At 41.2% G+C, this 20,012-nt stretch overlaps 1 protein-coding gene across 10 annotated transcripts in view; it reads left to right on the top strand.

Moving 5' to 3' along the window:
* The first annotated feature begins 12,523 nt into the window (after nucleotides 1–12,523).
* Nucleotides 12,524–20,012, top strand: part of EVI5 (ecotropic viral integration site 5) — a 205,230-nt gene continuing 197,741 nt past the window's right edge. For 4 of the 10 annotated variants that reach the window (XM_053920059.2, XM_053920056.2, XM_053920060.2 and 1 more), the window contains exon 1: nucleotides 18,189–18,476. The gene's annotated coding sequence lies outside the window, so the exon portion shown is untranslated. Of the gene's footprint in view, nucleotides 12,595–18,187; nucleotides 18,477–18,530; nucleotides 19,027–20,012 lie in introns of those variants that run through there. The other 6 variants (XM_053920057.2, XM_053920054.2, XM_053920055.2 and 3 more) reach the window with 3 other exon arrangements.

Below are 20,012 nucleotides of genomic sequence, written 5' to 3'. Positions count from 1 at the left end.
AAGCCAATAAATGCATTCTGACCACATACCCCAAATGTTCTAATTCTTAATTTACTTCTTTTCCGAATTTTCCTCCTTTCGTGGAGTTAGATAGACATGGGCTGAAATCCTGGCCTTTGCTGATACCACCTGAGCAACTTTGGGAACTACCTGTTTATAATCCATCAATTTCTCTTTTTAAAAAATTATTTTTATTTTATTTTATTGATTGATTGATTTGAGACACACACGCACACATTGATTTGTTGTTCCACTTACTTATCCATTTATTGGTTGATTCTTGTATGTGCCCTGACCAAGAATCAAACCCCCACAACCAGAGTGATCTTTTAAAAATATTTCAGATCATGTCCTTCTGTCCTCAAAACCCTCAAATGGCCAAAGTCCTCATCACATTCTATGAAGCCCTACATGCTCTGACCACTCCCCACCCACTGAGCTATCCAGCCAGGGCCTGTCAGTTTTCGGTTGGCTTGTCAGTAGTCTCTGCCTATTGACTTGGAAGTAAGTGTTCTTTATGTAGAATAACATTAACTATTTCCCCCTCGGTTATTGTTCACCTTTTAATGTATGTGCGGTATTTTTTGACATACATGAGTTCACAGTTTATCATGCATGGTTTGGCATCGCTTGCAGAGCTGTGTGCACCAGGAGGAGGAGTGTGGTCAGAAAGCTGCCAGGAGATAACGCTGTATTTCAAGAGGCATAAGGCACATGGAGAACTGAACAAACCACCTCCTCCTCTCCATCCAGGTGTACCAGAAGAAGGGTGCAGCTACTGGCTACTGTCTCAAAAATTGGGAAATAGGGAGGAGGATACAGGGGAAAGGCTGGGGGAGTCTGTAAAGAGTCCTTTGTTTCCAATAACGGAGGGGCAGGAGCGGGTCAGTTTGAGTGTGTGTCTGTGTAGTGTGTGTGTGTTCCTGGGGGTGGGGAAAACGCCTCAGGAAGAGAAGGTGGTTAATGACAGAGTCAGTAGGTGTCAGTGAGGGACTTCACAATTCAGTGTTTTTCAGTGTTAAAGCGAGGAAGGAAGCGCAGGTGTTCATGGATGTTATGTCCCTGAATCCGCGTGCGCTTCTGAGTTTGACCCTGAAGTATGGGACAACCTATAGTGTGGCACAACTGTCCTTTGTATTTCACTTTCCCATAATACACAGATGGACACTTTCCCTTTGGAATGAGATCGATTGTATCTCCTTGTCCCGCGGTCTCCTAGTTTTTGCCCCCTCTCTTTAATCCGTTAATGTCTGCTGCCATTAATAACTGCCACTGAGGTTCAGTGGTAGTAAATTTGTATATTCTGAAGACCTTACAAGACTGGATCAGTCCTGGGGTGGCTTCAAGTTCAAAACCAACAAATGGGAAATACTCCAGATCATTTGAGGCCTCAGGGCCAGGGCATAGCATCAAAGGGGGAGAATGGAATTTCGTATCCTCACAATCTTCATTAGCACTGCAGTCACTGATACAGACAGTTAGTATTTACTCAGTTTCTGTGAAGTGCTGTGTAGATGCAGGAGACCTGTTCCCTCACCCTACCTTCCCTCCCGGAAATCTGTCTGTGCAGTGCTTCTCCCGTTGGGAATGCTACAGCAGCCACCAGCTGTGGTTTATCTGCTGTGACCCACAACATTGGCTTCCCGGTTTGGCGTGATGCTTGCAGTCCTGTCGTCAGTTTTTGAGAAGGTACAACTGAGGGCCCAAGTTCAAGTCTCACCCGTGTAGTTGGAATGTTTACATTGAAATAACAGGTTCTGGTCAGCATTAGTATGAGCACAAATAGGTGTAGTTCTAACTTCTCTACGGAATAGAAATGTTTACCTTTAGTTCACGGTGTGGGCTTTCTTTGGTTGTTTAATCACTAAGTAATCATTAAAACATGGAGTCATGCCAATCATAGGTAAAGGCCCAGGTCAAAAAAAAATTTCTGAGATGATTTTTTGTTTTAAAATCACTCAAATTAGAGTATTCCCCCCCTAAAGTATAAAATTAACATGACTTTCTAGATAAGAGACTTAAAATTTTGCTGCCACCATTAGTTGACAGACAGTTTTCTTTAAAAAAAATCATGCAAAAACTCCTTTTTCCCCAGAACCAAGTAAGACTTTTCTTAGCCATAGTATAGATACTTTTTTTCCCTACCAGAATTACTCTCAGGGATAGCACAGTATTTGCTGGAGAAAATACTTGGATAAAGTGTTGGTGTGAAGGGTTCAAGCATCAAGCTCGCTAAATTGCTTGGCAAAAAGCCAGGTGAAGAATTTGCTTTGCTTCTGAAAAGGAGTAGGGTGGATGAGAGAAAGGGGAGAGGAAAGAGAGGAGGGTGCAGCCACTGAAGTGGCCCTCTTCATGCCTGCACACACCTTCAGTGAGGTCCGCTAAAACTCACAAAATGGTAGTGGAACTGGATTTCTCGTGAAAACTCATGAGGGGCTGAGTCCTGGGAAGGCATCAGTGAAAGAGGAACAAAAGCAGAGTCCAAATCTCAGAAACTGCGGAGTGAGTGCTCTGTGGGAAAAGGGGGTTTCCCAGCTGACATCTGAAATGATCCTCGAAGTGAGTTCTTTTGGGAAGGTAACGCACTGCCTAACACAAATCTTCAAGCCTTGAAAGGAAGGTAACTACTGCCTAACTTTATAATTTGAAAATTTAAAACCCATATCATATGAATTGACTTTTTATATTCTCTTAAAGAATCTACTGGTTGTTGTTTTTTTTTAACTCCCTCTCCCAACCCTAGATTTTACAGAAGTGTATCTCATTTTTTAAAGTAGGTAACTGTTAGAAATTGGAACCTAAGACTGGGATTTTGATGTACCCACGAGTCAACTTTGCTAAATCTCCCCAGAGCTGATTTTGTTGCTTTCACGCATAGTTTCCTTGTACCCCGTTTCTCTGGGATGGAGGTTCAGCTGTACTTGTTAAGGCCTGGTTTTACAGTGACTAGGTTCTAGATGTCGGGATGGCTCGGCCACTCACTATTCTTTATCTGTGGAATGGCAGGAATAATTACACCTAACTTCCAGAGTTACTGTGAGGATTAAAGAAATGCCCAATGTTCATTCTCACTCTCAGTATTGGTGGAAATACATACAAGCCTATTCTTACTTACATTGTTCCATAATCTTCTCGGTTTTCAGGCTTATCTCTAGAAATTGATATGGGGAAAGTGTTAGGGCCTGAGCACAAAGGGAGTTTCTCCTGAATAGGGTAGACACAAACAAGGCAGGCCATTGACAACAAGGGGTGACTCAGAAACACACAGCTAGAAGGCTCCACAGCTCCTGCACGTCTCCTCACCTGTTGGCCAATATTCCGTGATTAGAAACCTAGCCATTTATGTGAAGGTTTCACTCAAATGTAAATATTGATACTACTGGGAAAGATAACAATGGAGTGAATAATTTCAAATATTCTTTTCCTAAGAGGAAGAGTTTTGAATGAGATTATGAAGGAGAAAATATGGGAGCAATGGACTTGTGATAATCATAAAAAGAGAGAAATAATTAGAAAACTGAAAGAGATGGGGCCCAAAGACAAACTGGGAGGATTCAGTGATTGAAATGTTATTAGTTAAGAGTGTCCACCTGCAAAATCCTGATATTGTGGCAGATTATGAATCTGAGCAATGTTAGATGTCTGTCTAACATGGGGAGTGTAAACTTCAGCCGGAAGTTTGTACTCCCAATTTTCTAAACCAGAGTGAGTGGATAGGCTCGCCCACCCACCTCTCACTCTTATGTTTCTTAACACACTGTTGGAATTCTGTGGAAATTCGTGGGGTCTTGGAGACTGGGAGCTAGAACTGATGATCACAGTGGATGTGCCAGCCACTCTCAGTCCTCTGACCCTCAGCTTTGAGGTCGTTGCTGTGATCGGTGGAGCCTTGGGGACTAAGCAAGCACAGGAGATGTGTTAGAGACCCAAGGGGTTTCCTGGAACATGGACTTGTCAGGAGTTAGACAGGCTTACGTTTGAGTCCTGACTCAATGGCTTACTCATTGTGTGAATTTAAGCAAATTGTTTAATTGCTCTAAACCTCAGTTTCTTCATCTGTAAACTAGGACTAATAATACTTACGGGGTTGTTGTATTAAGTAATGTACTTCATATGAAGTATACCTAGTATTATACTTGGTACATAGTAAATGCTCAATAAAGTATAGCTAGTTTTGTAATCATTTTCATGTGGGGGTATGATGATTTGTCTCATGTGTCGGCTTGGCTAGGCTATGATATCCAATTATGTAATCAAACTCTCATGGAGGTATTGCTGGGAAGGTATTTTGTAGATGTGGTTAATGTATACAATCAGTTGACTTAAGAAGAAAAGATTACCCTTTATAATCTGAGTAGTCCTTACCTAATCAGTGGCTGGCCTTAGGAGCAAAAACTGAGGTTTCCTGGAAAAGAAATTCTGCCTCAAGTATGCAGCATAAAATCCTGCTTGAGTTTTTAGTCTGCCAGTCTACCCTACACATTTCAAATTTAAGACTGCAACTTCAACTCCCAGCTGAGCTTCCAGCCTATCAGTCTGCCCCATAGATTCAGCGTTGCAAATCTCTAAAATCACAGGAGTGAAGTCTGTAAAATAAAAGGGGTGTGTGTGTGTGTGCCTGTGTTTGTACCCTGTTGGTTCTGCTTCTCTGGTGAACCCTGGCTGATACATAAGGTATATTTTGGGCAGAGATTAACACAAGAGTTTTAGAAAATTTAATAAAGAGAGTGGAAGGAGGGAGATAGGGCAAGAGAGGTTCTAAAAAAATAGGGTCCACTTAACAGTTCACTAGACCCAATTGGAATTTCCACAGGAAGTGGGAGTTCCTCAACTAATGGGCAACCGGAAGTGTCTATGCAAAGCTGAGCCTGGCCCCACGGAGAACTTCCACTTCCCTATTGCTGAGGATCTTCTCCCACTGTGAACTGAGTGCTATGCCACACCCTTCCTCTGTGGCCATCTGGAATTCGCTGAGAAGGGCTGTCAGAGGTGCCTCTTTCCTCTTGGCTCAGGGACTTTATAATCAGACTGAAGACTGAATGGTGATGTCCCAGAATCAATGCAGGAAGACTGGCCCTCCCAGCCTCCTATTCCTCAGTGGCTCTGGCCAAAAGGCAAATGGCAACAAAATGCATGAGATCAGAAATCTCCTTCAACCCCTGAGGATTTTAAGGATGGACTCTTCCCTGGTTTATGTCACATACTGGCTGTTATGTGTTTCCAAAATTACTATAGATGTAACATAGTGATTGGGATCAGAGCTGTAGGTTGCTGCTTTAGAGTCCCAAAGGCGCCCAGCTATTGTTAAAAACTCAGATAGTCTAATTGCTGTATCTGGGCAATGAAGTAGTTACTTAAGCAGAATTTGTTTAGACATTACTCATACTAATAATTCAGAAATTAAAAATGCAACTTGTCAAATGACTCAAAAACTACTCATTCACACTACTGAAAATTGCTTACATATCCAGGCATTGGTATGCTTTGAAGACATTCTGAACAAAGAGAAGACTAATAAACGTAGTACCAGTGTGGATTGTCTCAGTGAGAAATATCTTAATGTTATAAACATTAAATGTCAGCTGATTAAATATAGCCAATTAAACACATTATTTTACTCACTTAAATGTCTTGCACCATGGGTAGCTTTTTAAATTTTTTTTTTATTTTTAATGATAGTTTATTGCTTATGTTATTACAGTTCTCCCAAATTTCCCCTGTGTCCACCTCACCCAGCACCCCCATCTCCCTGCAATCCCCCCATCGTTGTTCATGTCCATGGGTTATACGTGTAATTTCTTTGGCTGCTCCATTTCCTATAATGTTCTTCACATCCCATGGCTATTCTGTAACTACCTATTTGTACTTCTTAATCCCCTCACCTCTTCATCCATTCTCCGACACCTTCCTCCCACCTGGCAACGATCAAAACCCTCTCTGTGTCCATGATTCTGTCTCTGTTCTTGTTTGCTTAGTTTGTTTTTTAGATTCAATTGTTAATAGATATGTACTTATTACCATTTTATTGTTCATGGTTTTGATCTTCTTTTTCTTAGATAAGTCCCTTTAACATTCCATGTAATAGGGCTTGATGATTATGAACTCCTTTAACTTGACCTTATCTGGGAAGCACTTTATCTGCCCTTCCATTCTAAATGATAGCTTTGCTGGATAAAGTCATCTTAGATGTAGGTCCTTGCCTTTCATGACTGTGAATACTTCTTTCCAGCCCCTTCTTGCTATCAAGGTTTCTTTTGAGAAATCAGCTGACAGTCTTATGGGAACTCCCCTGTAGGTAACTAACTTCTTTTCTCTTGCTGCTTTTAAGATTCTCTCTTTATCTTTGACCTTTGGCATTTAATTATGATACGTCTTAGAATGGGCCTTTTTGCATCCATCTTGTTTGGGAGTCGCTAAGCTTCCTGGAGTTTCACATCTATTTCCTTCACCAAATTAGGGCAGTTTTCTTTCATTATTTTTCAATAGATTTCCAGTTTCTTGCTCTTTCTATTATCCTTCTGGCACCCCTATGATGCAAATGTTGGAACACTTGAAGTTGTTCCAGAGGCTGCTTACACTATCCTCATTTTTTTAAATTCTTTTTTTCTTTTTGTTGTTCTGACTGGTTGTTTTTTTCTTCCTTCTGTTCCATTATCATTGATTTGATTATGGGCTTCATCCACTCTATTGTTGATTCCCTATAAATTGTTATTTATTTCAATTAGTGTATCCTTCATTTCTGACTGTATCTTTTTTATGCTGAGGTCCTCAGTAAGTTCCTTGAGCATCTTTATAACCAGTGTTTTGAGTTCTGCATCAGATAAGTTGCTTATATCCATTTTGTTTAGTTCTTTTTCTAGATTTTTGATCTGTTCTTTTATTTGGGCTGTGTTTCTTTGCTCACTTGGGCACCCTCCCTGTGTTTGTTTCTATGTATTAGGTCAAACTGTTATGACTCCTCTGTCTTGGTAGCATGGCCTAATGTAGTAGGTGTCCTGTGGGGTACAGTGACACAGCCTCCTCTATCATCAAAGCTGGGTACTCTAGGTACCCAGTTTTGTGTGGGCTGTGCATACTCTCCTCTTGCAGTTGAGACTTGATTACTGTTGGCAGGTCAATGGGAGGGATTTAACCATGGGTAACTTTGTAACCTATCATCAGCATTTTCTCCCTCCATCTATTCTCCATATACTTACACTAAGCTTCACCTTCCTGAAGTTCCAGTTTTATCAGATCATGATTAATAATGAGCTTCTCCTAATTTATATTCAAGTATATGAAACAGTAGCATCTATCATCATCACCAAGCCCTTATTATATGAAATGTTAAAGGGACTTATCTAAGAAAAAGAAGATGATCAAAAATATGAACAGTAAAATGACAACAAACTCACAACTATCAACAACCAAACCTAAAGCAAAAACAGAAATGAACTAAGCAAACAACTAGAACAGGAACAGAATCACAGCAATGGAGATCACATGGAGGGTTATTAGTGGGGATGGTGTGGGGGGAGAATGGGTGAAAAAGTAGAGGGAATAAGAAGCATAAATGGTAGGTACAAAATAGACAGGAGGAGGTTAAGAATAGTATAGGAAATGGAGAAGCCAAAGATCTTATATGTATGACTCATGGACATGAACTAAGTGTGTGGGGGGGAATGTTGGTGGGAGGGGGTTGTGCAGAGTGGAGGGGAATAAAGGGGAGAAAAACATGGGGCAACTATAATACATAATCAATAAAATATATTAAAAATAAATAAAACAGTAGCATCTATTTATATATTCTGATTAAAACTCAATGAAACCCTATATAAAAATTGTTTCAAACATGAAGCAAGAAGATCTTTATGTCAGTGCATATTTATTGGATATTATGTCATCATTTGGACAAATTACTTCTGAAAATGTTTGATCTGAGTAAGGAACTAAATACATCTTATCCAGGGTTCATATGTTTCCCAGATCTGTTAAAGAGTAGGGAGAAAGGGTTGTACAAGATTAAGCAGGGAAAAATGTGATCCTTAGGGTACCCAACAATTTACCAAGCCAAAAAGCCAAAAAGATGGTGACAGGAAGGAGTACGGCAATGAGTGAGACTGTTGATACAATCTTGGAGGACGGACTTTATGGTCAGCAATCAAACAGAGGGGTCAGGATGAACTGGGTGTATAGTGCAACTGCTGACCATGAAATTGAAAGACTAGAATGAGGAGGTGAATACTGAGCAGATGGTAAAATTTTGTATTGCTAGAGATATGTTTCATCTTTTTTCTATGTTCCATCATTTTTACAGATGAAAATTGGATGAAAAGGGTTGTTCATCTGACCAAAATCTGAGTCTTCATCTCATTTGTATCTGTGCCTATTCTGTGTTTATATTCAGGTGGTTCAATTTCTCTGGAGCAAAATGCACAGCCATGCTGAATGCTCTCATTTTAAATTCGTGACCATGAATGTCAAGTGGGGCATTGATGATGCCTGGCAGTAATACTCTATTTCTCTAGTGAACGTGTTTTTTCACTCTCCTATACAACTATTTTGTACCTTCTCTTGGCTCCTTAAACTGCCAATATTTTCTCCACCCTCACTCTCAGATGATGGCATTTCTTCTTGTTTCACTGAGAATTTATAAGCACACTCTGAAAAGAATGTCCATAAATTCCCAGCATATCTATGCAGCTACATGCTTTTGTGTACATGTATCCTGTCGTCTCTTTTGTCACAATGGAATAATTGTTCATGTTTCCATGTGAAGCTAACTCTTCACCTCTGGTGCCAGATCTCTTCCAGCCTCTCTGTGCTGTTGCTCCAGTAATTCTTCCCCTTCTACTGCATCCTTATTTCCCCCTCTCTGATAGACCTTTCCCATCAGCATCCAAACATAATGTTGTTTAAATCATTTTCAAAACAAAAACCACTTTCTTCAACTAGTCCTCCATTTTTCACCTTTCCTTAATAGCAAAATCTTTTAAAAGATTTGTCTGTTTCTTTGATTCCACTTTCTTTCCTCTTATTTTTTCTCGGACCCACTCCAGTCAAGCTTTAACCTACACTGTTCCGTGGAAATAGCTCATGGTTACCAATTATTTTCATGTTGCCAAATCCAGTGGTCATTGCTCTCGACCCGTCACCAGCAACTGTCTCAGTATTCTTGAAATACTCTTTTCTTTTGGCTTCTCAGACTTTACTTTCTCCTGCTTTCCCTTCCACTTTGCTGGATGCTCTTTCGCAGCCTCTTTTGTTAGTTCCTCTTCTCCCCAGCCTCTAATTGTGCCTGAGCTAAGGTTCAGTCTTTGAGCTTCTCTTTTTCATCTGTACTCACTCCTTTCATTCAATTTCATGGTTTTAAATCCATTAGTAAGTCTGATCCCATTTTTATAAATAAATCAACTATAGGTATGTAGTCATATACTCAGAAATGAGACAGGAAAGAAATAGACCAAAAAAAATGAATGGTGATTGTCATTTGGTAATGAGATTACAAGTGATTTTAATCTCTGCTCTTTTTTGTAATCACAAAATCACAAAACATTGCACAATTAATGTGCAATGTTTCTGTAATCAGATAAAGAAAGAAGGGTGAATGGCTGGAGGGGTGCAGAGAAACCCCTCTGCAATAAACTTAAAAATATTATTTTCCCATCCTAAGCATCAGAACACCTTGGAAATAATGAGAGGCATGCATACTTGAAGCAGTTCTTTAGGGGTGGAGGAGAAGAAGCCTTGGTTACTAAAACTATGCCAACTTGTTTGTATCATTTAAGATGGGACCTATTTATATTTCCCAGGCTCTGCGTCACTGAGACTCAGGGACAGTCTTCTGGGGAAGTACAGTGAAAAAGTGCAAAGGCTTGGGGATCTCAGTCCTGGAATCCTTGGCTCTTGGATTTTCTTTTTCAAAATAGAGTGAAAATTCATTGAATATTTTTATTTCCTAAAATTGAAATTTTAATAGCATTACAGCATTTTTCTTTTAAAATTTTTAGTAATATGTGTTCAAAAAAAGAATGTTTATGTGTGATGAAACTCAACAATTAAAATAGAGAGCTTTAAACCCAGACATTTACCTGGTCATGAAACATCACCACCAACATGTTTGCACGTACCTGGGCCACTCCTCTTCTGTGCTATTTCCCTGCCTCTCTCCCCAGAGGCAAAAAATACTAACCCGAGTGTTGTTGTCATTCCATATTTATCATAATAGTTTTCTTGAGCATGCAGATTTTCTTTTTTTCTGTAATAAAAGCTTATAGCAGCTTTCATTCTTTTTAAAATTTTAATTGAATTTATTGGGGTGACATTCCCCCCAACAATGCATTACCCCTTTTCTCCACACCCTTACCAACACTTGTTTGTTGATTTATGGACATAGAAATCCTAGAAGAAAACATAGGGGGTAAAATCGTGGCCATTTCTCGTAGCAATATTTTTTCCTGATATATCTCCTTGAGTAGGGAAAACAAAACAAAAAAGTAAACAAATGGGACAACATCTATCTAAAAATGTTTTGCACAGCAAAGGAAACCATCAATACAACGAAAAGACAACCTACTGAATGGGAGAACATATTTGCCAACGATACATCTGATAAGAGGTTAATATCCAAAATTTATAAAGAACTTATGAAACTCAATACCAAAAACCCAAACAATCCAATTTAAAAATGGGCAAAGGACCTGAATAGACACTTCTTCAAAGAGGACATATAGATGGGCCATCGACCCATGGTATATGGAAAGATGCTCAATGTCACTAATCATCAGAGAAATGCAAATTAAAAACTACAATGAGATATAACCGCACACTTGTCAGAATGGCTATCGTCAGAAAATAACACACAACAAGTGTTGGCCAGGATGTGGAGAAAAGTGTACCTCTCTGCACTTTCAGTGGGAATGCAGACTGGTGCAGCCACTGTATAAAACAGCATGGAGTCTCCTCAAAAAACTAAAAATGGAACTACCTTATAAGTCAGCGATTCCACTTCTGGGAGTCTATCCGAAGACACTGAAAACACTAATTTGAAAGAATATATGCACCCCAATGTTCACTGTAGTGTTATTTATAATAGCCAAGAGTTGGAAGCAGCCCAAGTGCCAATCACTAGATGAGTGAATAAAAAAGCTGTGGTACATTTATACAGCGGAATTCTACTCAGTAAAAAAGAAGGAAATCTTACTCGTTGCAACACCATGGATGGACCTGGAAAGCATTATGCTAAGTGAAATAAGCCAGTCAGAAAGACAACTACCATATGATTTCACTTACATGTGGAATCTAATGAACAAAATAAACAAACAAAATAGAACACACTCATAGATATAGAGAACAGACTGAGAGCTTTCAGAGGAGAGGGTTGTTGGGGGACTGCATGAAAAAGATGAAGGATAAGCAAGAAAAAGCAACTCATAGACACAGATAACAGTATGGTGATTACCAGAGGGAAAGGGGGTGGGGGAGGTAGAAGAGGGTAAAGGCGAGACAAATGATCAAGGAAAGAGACTTGACTTTGGGTAGTGTACACAGTACAATATACAGATGATGTACTCATTATAAAATTTTACCCTTCAAACCTATATAATTTTATTAACCAATGAATTTGACAAAAATTTTAAAATAAATGATTTCTAAAAAAGAAAAAAAAAAAAGCTAGCCCCCTAGCCAGTGTGGCTCAGTTGGTTGGAGTGTTGATGCCCAGTCGGCACATACCTATGTTGCAGGTTTGGCCCCCTGGCGGGGCATGGAGAGGAGGCAACCTGTTGATGTTTCTCTCTCACAATGATGTTTCTCTTCTTCTCTCCTTCCCTTCCCTTCTCTCTAAACAATGACAAATTAATAAATAAATTTTTAAAAAGCTGTCATTAGAGAGATAAATCTTTTAAGACTAATATATCAGATCTCTTTCAAGGGCATGAAAGAATACTGGAGAATGGAATAGTGCTATTTAGCTGTCTCTCACAAGGTGTATCACTTGTTCTGTATTTCATAGTAAACTCTCAGTTAATAGCCCTGAGTCACACAAATGCAACCACATCCATTTCCAGAACACAACAGCCTGCAGTATTCTATAACTGCAGCTAACGAATTTAAAGAAAAAAAAAGTTAAGTTCTGCCTAACTAATAATTTTGTCTAGCGTCAAATTCCAAGATCTGAAACCTAATATATAGAAACTTCTGGCCAATGATTCGGAGTCAGTACCCCAAACACATTAACAGTTAATATAGAGTTGTCATTCTGAGACATATCAGGTGACTGAAGGAAGGAAAAACAAAGAAGGGGAGGGAGGAAGGGGGTGAGGAGGAATGAAAGGTAGAAGAAAACCAAAATCAATTAGCCCTCATAAGACCAAACAACTTTGGTTACTGCATCGTCCTCCGCATTCCCAGCTTCTGCTAAGGTACTGCCTAACGAAAGTATAGAGAGGAAATGAAAGGGTGTTAAATGGGTGGATCCCAGTGGCCCTGTCGTTGTAAACACTCCCTGTGAGTCAGCTATAAATTCAATTCAAATCCCCAGTCTCCCTGTCTTCCCTGCTTATCATGGTTCCCACCAAAATGACTGCTGCCTTTGGAAACTCTAATGGGAAACAGGTAAATCTCTAAAACAATGTTTACTTTTCTATTAACACATAAAAATGTAAATACTGCAACAGAAAATATTTTGTTACTGAGTTAGAGTTTATAGACTTTGTTTTATCTTCAAAACACAGGAAACAGCTTGTTAACATTTCTTCAGTTTTATTTTAAGAATATTATCTCATGGTATTGTGGCTATTTGAGTGACAAGCAAAAATTTATGAAGTGTTAGGTTTAATTTCACACCTGTAAGGAAGGTATATGAGTAACTGGCTTTTGTAATTCCGTACCATTTCTCTCTTTGTTGTAATTGGCTGCTGGCTATCTTTGGTGAATGTACATTCTCAGAGGAGACCTGATGTGTCTGTACATGCTTCGAACTTCTCATGTGGAGAAAAAGGTTAGCTGAGGAAGATGGTTGCTTATCATAGTGTTAGCTCGCACATTCTATTTGGTGGCAGTGTTGATGGTCGTGTAGCCTTTCAGTGATGACTTCAGCAGAGGTTGTTTCCCAGTCATGTTATAAAAGCGAAGTTAATTTTACTGTAAAGCAACACCTTCCCAGCATAGTTTCCTCATCTTTTTTTTTTTTCTTGATGGAATTGGGACAGAGTGCTAATTAACATTAGCTAAAGTTTGTACTTGACTTTGCTGTTATTAAACCATTTTCACATGAAATAACACATTTCACCAACACATCTATTGTTAGCAACTCTTACCCTTATTTGCCTAAGAAACTGAAGCTTGTAGAGGTTAAAGGCCAGACAATTAGCAGGTGGCAGAGTCAGGATTTTTTAGGGTAAAGGGATTTTTCAGTCTTTTAAATTAAAAAACATTTTTTTAATTTTAATTTTTTAAATATTTTATTTATTTATTTTTAGAGAGGGGGGAGGGAGGCAGAAAGAGAGACAGAGAAACATCAATGTGTGGTTGCCTCTCAAGCGCCCGTACTAGGGACTTGGCTCACAACCCAGGCATGTGCCCTGACTGGGAATTGAACCAGCGATCCTTTATTTTGCAGGTCGGTGCTCCATCCACTGAGCCACACCAGCCAGGGCAGTCTTCTTTTTTTTTTAAATCTTGCAACATGCAATATTGCATGTTGGTGTTTTTTGACTTTGGATAATAGCAACTATAAAGGTGCCATTTGTTGAATGCTTATTATGTGCCTTGCATGCATTATTTCATTTGTCACTTCAGTACTTAAGAGATGTTATTATTATTATCTCCAGTTTATGGATGAGAAGATTGGATCTTAAATAGGTTAAGCACACTTTTGGCAAGCACACTTGAAATTTTAGGTCACAGTCTAGTCACTTGCATTAGTATAGAGGTACCTGGCTCCTAGATAATTGGATAGTTTAAGTGCAATTACTACCCTAGTTGCATTATATTTTACCTTGTTTTGAAACAGGTGTTTCAGAAAGTGAAGAAAAGAATGGCCTTCTCCTCCTTTTAGTAGGTAGAGTGAAAATTGGCAATTCATTGATGTCCCATTTTGGTGGTACAATTTCAAAAGCTGTTGTTGGATTGATAGTGTGGATGTTTTAATATCACATGCAGAAATCATGTCCAAACTCTAGAGCCAGAGAGCTGGTTCTTTACCACAACTGTGGCAGATCTAGTCTCCACCTGTGCACAAGTGCCAAGGGATGGCAGGAGAATTGTGTGCCTCTCTAACAATGTTCTTTCCTAAGTTAATGCACCTTGCAGACAAGGGAATGTGATGGAGGTAAACTGGTGATGTGGGTTGGAGCCATTCTTAGAATCTCAGTAAATGGAGAAACCACAGCTTGTGAACGTGAGTACCTTTTGAATTCGTGTTGTGGAAAGCAGTGAGCCCAGTGTAATAGGTTTTCACTGTTTCATTGTGAGTCTTCCTTTTCCCAAAGCAAAAAATATTTGAACATTAGCTGAGAGTTTCAAAGGAGTGTTGTTTCTCCTTTTTCTAGAATATTGCTGCCAAGAGAACTTTCTGATGGATGGAAATGTCCTGTATTGAAACTGAAATTTTAATTTAATTTCAGTTTAAACATAAATAGTCACATGTGGCTAGCGGCTGCTGTCTTGCACAGCACAATCCTAGAATGTAACTGAGGTGTCCTGGTTCCCCCAAGGAAGCCCCAAATGCCCGCTGCCCAGGTTGAGGGTCGGGTGTTATTCATCAGTGGGTCTGACTTCACTGGTGAGTTCCTCTTCTGTACCCTGGGCCATTTGTCAGGGGAATGCCTCCCTTGCTTTTCCTTTCTGTGAGCAATGAGGCTCACGTGGCTGACTTATAAAACACCCTTGGCAGTTGAAAGCATGGTGTTCTGAGATTTAACCCTCGCCGGATTTACAGAGGACAGAGCTCAGACCGTCCTTTCTGTGACAGTGACACAAATCAGTGTCGAGGGTGTGCAGCATTTGAACATAGACAACTTTGAATTGTTAACTGAATTTACCTTAAATTTTTCTGATGAGGTTGCACTGCTCACTGCGTCCATGCTCCCTGTCTCTTCTATGCTAGTTTGAAGTTCCGGAGTGTGAACAGCCGAGTGCCAGAGAGCTGCAGCAGAGGTGGTGGTATGGAATTCACACAGTGAAATTTCACTTACGCAAGTGCTCAAGCACTTGTGAGAGGTTGGAATTAGCTCTCTCTCTGGTTAGATGTAGCTATTTCAGTAATAAGTTAAAGTGTAAGCTGTTTCATGAAATAAATTGATGAGCTCAGGGTGAGTGAAGAAAAGGAATAAAAGAGAGATGGTGCTGGAAGCTCAGAGCCAATAGTACAAGCTTGTCTCCTCAGGCCAATGGACTTATTTGAGATAATAGATCTCAGGAACTGAGCATGACTGTGCTGATGATTTAGATTATTTAGGCTACACACACATAGTAACAGTAAAATCAACACCAGGCTTGTTCTTTATCATTTATTCAAAATATACTGAACAGATTTATGCAAGGTGCTGGGTTCTACTGAGAAGCCTAAGACAAAATATGATTTCTATCGCTACAGAGCTCTTGTATCTAGTGGGTGAGTCATATACATAAACCACTTCTGGCATTAGACTGGTGGGTTCAAAGCCCTGCTGCACCACTTTCCAGTTATATAAATAGGGACAAGTTACTTGGTATTTACTAAGTGTTAGTTTTCTCATATGCGAGGGGCTTATAATAATACCTGCCTCATGAGGATAGTATGAGGACTAAAAGAAATAATGTATGTACAGCCCTTAGCCAATACTTATACACAGAGTCCTCAACTGTGTTATTTTTTTTACATTTCATTTATTTTTGTACAGTTTTTAGGTAAAATTTATGCTAAATGAAATGTGAACTGTACATTTTTTGACAAAGTGAACACACCTGTTTAATTCAAGATATAGACCATTTTCTCACCCAGAAAGTTCTCATGTTCCTTCCCAGTTGATTCTCAACCAGTTATGACTTTTTTCACCACAGATTAGTTTTGCCTTTTCTAGAATTTCAAACAAGTAGAGTCACACAGTGTGTACTTTGTGTCGCATATTTATTTTTAAATAGATAATATAGTCACATGGTTTGAAATTGAAGAGGTACAAAAGGGCGGGCAGTCAAGTCTCCTTCCCAACCCTGACTGCTTGTCACCAGTCTTCCTCCCTTGAACAAGCAATGTTGTTAGTTTCGTGGGCCCATCCCACAGCTGTCCCATCCAGGGGTTTATACAAGGTGCTCTGAGAGCTGAGTTTTTAAGGTTACCCAAAGAATCTTGTGACAACCCAGCTAAAACAATATAAAGTCAGTTTTTAAAAAGCTGGAGTTCTTTTTAGACTCTGATTCCAAATGTCAAGTTGTGACATTTTACCCTTCTAAGACCTAGGTAACCCTTGAGCCACATCTTGTTTAAGTGCTAGCATTCGATGAGCCTCATTCATTTATTAAACAAATATGTATTGAACAACCATGGAAATACAACCATGAACCAAAGAAAACCAAGCTCCTGATCTTTCGGAGGTAGTAGTCCAGTGGGGGAAAGGCAAATTCACCAAAATAATCATACGATTACAGTTTCAGTGCAGCGTGAGACGAAGGGAACAAGGTAGGGGGGACTGAAGGTGTGTGCTTCTCACAGTTAGAGATTAGAGTTGAGATGAGAAGAATGAGCTTTGCAGGCACAGAGCAAAGCACTTGCAAAAGCTCTGTGGAAGGAGGAAGCTTTGAGGGATTAGAAGAGACCAGTGTGGCTCGAACAGAGACAGCAGGATGGAATGTGGTCTGAGCGGTAAGAAATGGAGAGGTGGGCAAGGCACCTGACTATGCAAGGGCTTGATTAGGTAAGGGGTTTTGTTTGGGAGAATGGGAGTGTTTTATGCTGGGCTGGGTTGTGATAGGGTCACATAGCCTTACATATCCTATGTGAAGAAGTTAAGGAGGGGCGCATGTGGGTAAACCAATTTGACTACTACTTTAGTATTCACCCCTCACCCCACAAAGGTAGCTTAGACTAGGAAGGAGGTGGAGAAAACAGAAGAGAACAGATTCAAGGATAATTTGGAAGGTATAAAATCAATAGGATTTGCTGATAGATGAAATATAGGAGGGAAAGGTAGCTTATCAAGATGTCTCAGCTTTCTTCTTTAAGATTCTAGCAATCTTAAGATTTTAGCAATAAAATTGTTAATTAAAATTAACTTCAAGTAATGGCATGGCTTAAAGTTATGTAGAAATTTGCCTCACAAAATTTCACGCTTTCAAAGTTTTTAGCTGGGTGGAGAGCATGGCTCTACTTCCTATTTTTTGATATTTTCTAATCTTGTTTAAGAAATGGAATGTTTTTCTTTTTCTGAAATGTTTGTTACAGTGGAACCCTTTTGGAAATTATAAATTTAAATTAGAAAATAACCAGGGCTATCTAATTTCTAGGCAAATAATTCTGGAGTTTTTTGTACTGATAATTACTATCATTTTGTCACTTTTAAATGCATAATGAAAGCAATTTACATTGCCGTTATTATTTGTCTTGCCTGTTTTTCTTGGGATTAGGCTGGAATCTACTAATCGCTTCTTCCCCAAACTAAGCACTTTCCTTCTAAGAATTTCTTCGTTGATATTGGATGGCTGCCCGGCTGCACCTCACATATTTGTGCCCAGGTTCTGCCCGTCGCCGTACTCCGCATAAACCCAGTGTGTTGAGACGACTGAGTGATGGTAGAGTGATTTGCAATCACATGTGCCATTTACAAATTGATTATTGGTTTTGAGAGAAACCTAGGTCATCTCTCGGGGAGCTCAGGCAGCCTTCGGAAGCCTGCTGGTCTGCTTGCGGTGGCCGCGGCCCGGGAGACTGGCGCGGGGGCGGTGCGGCATTGCAAGGCCAGCAGCCCTAAGTCCGAGGTCGCTTCGAGCCCCCCGGGGCAGTGTGCGTCTAGAGCAGCCTTCACTTGCTGGGGGCGTTCTGAGAGTCCAAGTCAGCAATTTGTAGGGCGGAGAGCTGGTGCGTTGAAAGAGGCGGAGGAGGGCGAGGGATTTCTCCGCCCCCGTTCCCCACAGTCCAATCGCTTGGGCTTCTGCTTTTCTCGGCCAGCCCGGCCCCTAACCCGCTCCGACCCATTATGCGGTAGCGGCGGCCCGGCCTCTTTAAGGCCCTGCCGCGCCTGCGCCGTGGGCTTTCCTGACGCGGCCCGGCTGGACCCCGGAGGAGCCCAGTGTCGGGCGGGCTAGGGGTCGCGCGGTGCCTGTGACAGCAGCGGCGCCCCGAGGGGCGGGTGTGGGTGCGACACTACCCCGAGCTCCTCAGTGAGCGTGGCGCTGCGGAGCGGGCGGGGAGGGCGGCCCGCGGAGCCGGGAGCGGGGCCGAGGCGCTGGGACGCGGCGGCGCGGCTGCGGGCTGGATGGGAAGTTAATGTTTACCGCCGAGTGCACCCAACGTTTCCAAGGTGAGAGGCGCCCCGCCAGGCCCGGCTGGCCGCGAGCCTGGCTTCCGCGGGGCGCACTGCAAGGCCGAGTCCTGGCGAGTGGGGGCCGCCACCAAACTTGCGGCGCGAGTGGGGCGGGCGCGTCCGGCACCGCCGGGGCCTAAGTTGCCCGTGGCCCCTGCGGCCCGGGACCCTCCTCCTTTCTGCTCCGGGGAGGCAACTCGCCGGCGGAACTTCCCGGAGAGTCCCAGGGGTTGGAGGGATGGCGCGGCGTCCGGGGCGCTTCCTCGCGAATCCTGCGGGGGGGACACTGACCCTTCACCCCGGCGCTCGACGCCAGAAGTCTTTTCGCTCGGAGACCGGACCGGGCGAGACCGCCAGCGCCTCCGGCAGAGTCAGCGTCAGTTTTCGACCTCCGGGATTCTGCGCGAGGCCGCGTCTCCCGGCAGGTGATGGGCAGGCCGGGTGTGCGAGAGGACTCCCAGGGTATGCACCTGGGGAGCGGCTGTAGCCAGCACTGAATCACCGTAGGACTAGCGGGGCGAGCCTTACGTTAACCACAGAATTTCCGGTAGGTTGGATTGTGGTGTTCGCGTTCGCTCACGGGCGCTGTGATTTCTTTGTGTTTTCCTGTCTGTCGTTCGGCTGTCTTAGATCAACTCAGTGGACGTCCTTTCCCCGAAGAGTTAACCAAAACTTTTGGAATGATTCCTTCGCTTTGCTCTCATCCATTGCTTTAGAGGTGATTTTGAAAAGCAGCATTTTCTTGCGCAGATATCTTTTCTTTGGGTTACATTGTAGAATAATAAACTCCTTTCTTTACTGAAGGAAAAAAATTCAGTGCTTCATGAAGGTCAAGAAAAATGATCTTTTGGTGGCTTTTAATTTTTTTCTGGGCTGATATATTGGTAGCTATTTTCGTTTTTAAATTTTATTAGTAAACTTTGTGCAATAGAAGCTCCTTTTCTATTCTAAAATACCAGCCTTCGGTCTCTGAGAACTTAGTGTGCAAAAAATCTTAGAAAACTTATTGAAGTGTGATATGCAGAGAAGTGCCCAGTCCTAAGTGTGCAGGTAAAGAATTTTTTCTGGGTGTCCCATCACAGATCAAGAAACAGAACATTAGTTGTCGGGATTTATACCCAGTGGAGGAATTGTTGGTTTGTGAGGAGGTATGTGAATGATAAAACTTTAGTATTACCTACCGTTGAATATTTCCCCAAAGTTGTATCAATTAGCGAATGATATTTCAGTTACCACACATCCTTCCCGATACTTACCACTTTTTAAAACTTTTGTTGTTCTGGTAGAGAGAGGTACAGTAATATATAAGTGTGGTTTTATTTCGCATTTCTCTTGATGATTGTGGTTGAGTGTGTCTCTGTGTCTGTGTATCTCCCATGAGTCCTTTCTAGGATCTATGTAAAGTTTTTCTTTTCCATCCTGTTTGCCTCCTCACTCTTTTTAATGGCCTTTTTTGATTAATGGAAATTTACAATTTTAATGTAATATACTTAATCTTTTCCTTTATGATTACTACTTTTTGTGCCCTGTTTA

The sequence above is a fragment of the Desmodus rotundus genome, chromosome 3 (genome assembly GCF_022682495.2).
Source record: "Desmodus rotundus isolate HL8 chromosome 3, HLdesRot8A.1, whole genome shotgun sequence".
In the NCBI taxonomy this organism is placed as follows: Eukaryota; Metazoa; Chordata; class Mammalia; order Chiroptera; family Phyllostomidae; genus Desmodus; species Desmodus rotundus.
Note: the sequence above shows the minus strand (reverse complement) of the source record. Positions and strands in the feature narration are given on the sequence as shown.